The 5,117-nt window shown below is 47.0% G+C and overlaps 1 long non-coding RNA gene across 1 annotated transcript; it reads left to right on the top strand.

Moving 5' to 3' along the window:
• The first annotated feature begins 1,210 nt into the window (after positions 1-1,210).
• On the top strand, positions 1,211-3,476 carry LOC148121479 (uncharacterized). The gene is made up of 3 exons (XR_015738274.1): positions 1,211-1,361; positions 2,599-2,736; positions 2,866-3,476. It is a non-coding gene; the product is annotated as an uncharacterized LOC148121479 (long non-coding RNA).
• The last annotated feature ends 1,641 nt before the right edge of the window (positions 3,477-5,117 follow it).

The raw sequence follows: 5,117 nt of genomic DNA, 5'->3' as shown, positions 1-5,117 counted from the left end.
TGTTTACTAGAAAGTAAATCTCTTAAGGTGGTCTCTGTTCATCAGAAACCATCCTTACTCCTGGCAAACAGAAACCACCCTTCCTCTTCCAGGAATCTCCCTTAAACTTCCCCCAAAGGTCATTTATCTTTGGCAAGGGCACCTGGTTCTGGATCAGTGGGGACAGCCTGTGTCAGCTCAGATCCCTCCCTGATGACTGCTGTACAAAATCTGCTTGCTTTTCCATCATTTTGCTTTCCTCTCTGCCCACCCACCCCAGCGATGGTTTGGCACTCTGGTACCTTCTAAATCTTTCTTTCTACCCACAGAGTGGTCTAGCTGGCTAATTTCTCTGTGCCATCACGTACACTCCATACATCTGTCCTTCACACACAAACACAGGAAGGTTCCCTTATGTCTCTCTTCAGAGACAGGACAGCGGCATCACCTCCATGCATGTGTTTCTGAGTACATGCCCAAAGGAACTGAATCCATTCATTCAATATAGTGCAGAAACACCTGCAGACCCACGTTGATTTCAGTACTATTCACAATAGCCAAGATGTGGAGTCAACCTAGAGAGCAATCTGTGGATGAATGGAGAAAGGAAAGGTGGTGTATTTGCATACAATGGGGTGTCATTCAGCCAGAAAGAGTGATATTGTGTCATTTACAGGAAAGTGAGTGTGGCATGAGTTCATCATGCTGAACAAAACAAGTCAGACTCCAAAGACAGTGATCAAGTTGACAACCAAGACAATCTAGGCTACAGCAATGCTGTCGCAGGAGAGCAAACAGCGAATGAGAAAATGGAATGAAAAAAGGAGGAGGGCATGACTACTTCTAAAGTAAGAAGATGTTTATTGTAGATCAAAGGGAGGAGGCAGGCAGAGGGAAGAGCCCAGGGGCTGAACATGGCCAGCAGAATAAACCGGACCAAGAGAGGACAGAGTGGGAGGGAGAACAAGAGAGGAGTGGCAGACCAAGTGGGGCGGGTCAAGAGACATAACAAAAAACAAACCACAAAACAAAGGAAGAAACGACAATAGCAACAGGCTTGTGTTGTATTAATTGGTCAAGATTAGCACAAGACAAGCAAGGACCCAGAGCTCAATATTGAAGGTGATGTTCACCCGAGTCCTATAAACAGAGGGCTGGAACCTGAGGTTAACAGCTTCCTTATGGTTCTCCCCTTACACACCTCTCTCCAGTCTGATAAGAATGTAGCTGTCAGTACAGGAAGTTCTCCTGGCTTAGGCATTTGGAGCCAAGAAAGACTCAGCATTGTACAGAATCTGTTTGAAGAGCTGAATATCAACCTGGGAGTATGTGCAGGATAAAGATCCGTCTTCCTCATCCCTGGTACCCACCAGACTCATCCTGTAAGCTCTAACTCTGGGGACCCCTGAGCCCTGCCAAAGGCCAGTGAATTTTCATGGCCAAGAGTGGGGCGTGGGAGCTAGCATTATTTTTTTCCAAGTCCCTAAATGGCTCTGATGAGCCAGGGAGTGGGAGGGTGAGAACTCCTCTCTGATCATAGAAGGAGACTGCAAGCCGAAGCCTCTGGATACATCTGGGGGAGTTCTTCCCGACCCCAGCTATACTTATGTGGAAGAAATAGAAAGAGAGTTTAAGTGTTCTATGGTGACCAGGTGTTAAATTGATAAGGGAAAGTTTGTGGTGTGGAAATACAGATTAATTACCATGTGGGGGGGCATTTCTGCCACAAGTCTGTATGGTTAAACCTGTTCGTTCCATTAAGCCATCTTGGTAGGACTTTATTGGATACTGTGAGCATCACACAGGTGGTCACTGCGGCCTTGGTTTTAATTTGTTAATATTCTTTCTGCCCTATCCAAAGGCATCTTGGACCTACTGGTCCAAGGACATTCTCAAAAGCACCTTGCTGATTCTAGTGGTCACTTTTCATTGGTTCCAAAGGGTATAGTGTGTTGAAGCTGCAGTGATTGGAGGCATGAGCAGACTTTGGTGTCCTCAGACGGGTGACTGCGGCACTGCCCTCTTTAGCTGCCCACCGTCTGTCAAGCCATCTTCAGCTGAAAGGGGAGCAAACTCTGAAGGAGATGTTTAAGCCTATGTGATGACAGCCTTAACCCCTCTCAGTTCCACCTCCTGGCTGTAGCAGGGTGGGGACATGAGGACGCAAGAGCAGCCTCTTGGTATTAGGATCTCAATCCTGGTTCATTTTCCACAGACATCAGACATTCTGTGAGACAGGAAAGGAACTGAGCTCCTCCTAATTAGAGGGCACAGTTGGGATATAGAGTAGAATGTAGGAGATGAATCTTGAATTGAGTAAAGTAGTAGTGAATTACTGACTTTAAACAAGGAGGACATCCTAGACTGATGTACACATCAGCTCTCCCTCTCCCTCTCTCTCTCCCTCTCCCTCTTTGTGTGTGTGCACATGCATGCATGTGTGTGTGTGTCCAGAAAATTATGCTACAAAATATAGAAATTTCTAGTGAGAAATGCCTTGAACGGAAGAAGAATGGGACTCTATCAGTACCCACTCCTTGTCGAGTTGTTCCCCCCGCCCCGTTGCTCAACACTCTAAATTCTAAGGATTAAGGTGTTGACTGCTCTCTGATCTTTCAGAGTCATAGAGTATAACCCAGAATATCTGGTGACCATCAGATGACATCAGCATGGGCAATGCCTCTCCTCATTCAAGTCCTGTGCACCCAATAATACAAGACATGTAAATCGCCGAGAGGTTGAAGTTACTGAAAAACTGTAAGTTGGAGGTCAAGAACCTGTGACTAGAGAGGCCATAGGCCAGAAGAGAGAATCTACCACTATCATCTTGCTAAATAGACATAGTACAAAACTGACACACATTGACTTATTCTTGTTGACCCACAGATTACTGCATCTCTCAAGCCTCACCAGAAAAGCTTCTTTTTGCAGTAGACGATGATTAGCACAGAGGCAGAAACTGAGAGACTATGGGATGCTCAGCCATAAATACATCTATGTCGTACCCCTGCCTTCCAACACTCAGCGATCACAGTGGAGCAGAAAATTTTGTAAGAGCAAGACATGGTGGTAAACAGCGGGGAACCAGAAGTTGTGAAGCCTGCACAAGTCATGAGTAAGCTAAAGTCAGACTGAATCCCAGCATGCAGGGCACAGGGTATGTGTGGAAGGGTAGGCAGGAAGAACCACACTGTGGTGGTTTGAAAGAAAATGGTCCCCCAAAGGGAGTGGCACTATTAGGAGATGTAGCCTTGTGGGAGTAGGTGTGGCCTTGATGAAGGAAGTGTGTCATTGTGGAGGTGGGTTTTCAGGTTTCCTTGGCTCAAGCAACACCCAGTGAGACAGACCACTTCCTGTTGCCTACAGGATGGAGATGTAGTTCCTTCTCCACTCTCAGGTCTTTCTCTAACACCATGTCTGCCTATATGCTACCATGTCCTGCCATAACAAAAACGGACTAAACCTCTGAAACCAATTAAATGCTTTCCTTTATAAGAGTTGTCATGGTTGTTATGATTGTATGTCACTTTAAGAGACAAGCCAGGCCCACTCCCAGCGGCCCCTCCCCTCCTCTCGCCATCTTGGCCTCTCTGTTCCCTTTGGCCACTTGTGCTCCCCCTCTCCCACTCCCTTCCCCCTCTCTTTTTCTCTCTCTCCCCACCTCCTTTCTCCCCTTTTTGCCTTCCCCTCCATAGCTCCCTGAATAAATATTTAACCTCATTTCTACATGCGTGTCTATCCATGTTTTCTTTTTCCTGGCCACCCATCATGTGTCTCCCTGCCTGGGACCAGCCACCGCTCAGGGACCGGCAGCCATCTCTGCCAGGTGGCTGCTCCCAGGGCCCACTGCCTGCCGCCACATGGCCCACTACCACCATTCGGGGACTTACAGCATTTCTGCTGCCTACTGCCACTGGGGATCTTGCAGCATTTTTAAAAAATCATAACAATGGTCATGGTGTCTCTTTGCAGCAATAGAAACCCTATCTAAGACATTCCCTACCTGAGGAGCTACTGGCCTTTGATAGCTGCAGGGGGAGATAGTCAGTTTTCTTTAAGGGTCTGGCCCTGGCAGGCCAACCACGCTCCAGTGTATGATCACAGATTCAGGAGGATATGGACAGCACAAATCAGACTTGATGCTTTTGTTAAGTTTCAAACTCAGGACAAAAGACTGAGGTACCTATTTAGCATATCAAAGGTGACGTGGCCTCCTGGTTCTCCCAGCATGCACCAGTCCCTATCTGATTCAGGGTATGGTTGGCATACCCCACCATCTACCCTGAGTTCTCTAGCCCAGGGGCTGGGCTGCCCTTTCCCCAGAGGTTTTTCCCTATGTAATCCAGACATTTTAGTTACCACCCCTTTGTACCCTTGGCCTCCTGGCTGCTGTACCTGCTTCCCTCTCCTTCCCCTCTCTTCGCATGGCCCAGTCCAGTCTGGTCCTGTCCATTGTGGACTCTCCCAAACGTCCATACCTCTATCTGTACTCTCCCTTTATTTATAATAAACCTTCTCCCCCATCATACCTAGGAGCAGCCATGCCCTTTCCTTTCCATTTCATATCTTTTTTTTCCATTCAGTTTTGCTTTTTTTTTTTTTTTTGGTTTTGTTGGTTTTTTTTTTAAGGGAGACACAGGGTTGGGTGGGTGGGTGACTATGATCAAAGAGCAGTGTATGAGATTCTCAAAGAACCAGTAAAAATTGAATTTTTTAAGCCAGATGTTTATCTGAAGAAGTGCAGGAACCAGCCCTGAGAGGTCAAGGCCAAAACACAGGACTTTCTGCCCATTGTCTCAGTGTGCTTACTTTTCCTTCTTACAAAAGCCTTTCCATGGTCTTGGGTTCCCTTAAGAGAGCGTTAGAAACAAATAAAAATCGTCTGGGTGTCACACAGAAGAACAAACTAACAACATGAAGGCAGCTCGGTCAAGGCCATTCTTTTTGTAAAAGGGTACACTAAGACCTAAACCAGTCCAGCGAGCGGGCTTGACCAAGGCAGTTTCTGTTTTTATCCCCTGATGTACGTAGGTGGTGACTGCTTCTTGTCCCATTGGAGGAACTTGACGTCCCAGTCTGGCACAGCTGACTGGTCAGCACAAAGGGGAAGGGACCATCAAGGAGAATTGTGAGCCCTT

Source organism: Myodes glareolus, chromosome 7, assembly GCF_982192425.1.
Source record: "Myodes glareolus chromosome 7, mMyoGla1.1, whole genome shotgun sequence".
NCBI lineage: Eukaryota > Metazoa > Chordata > Mammalia > Rodentia > Cricetidae > Myodes > Myodes glareolus.
This window is presented reverse-complemented; position numbering and strand designations above follow the sequence as displayed.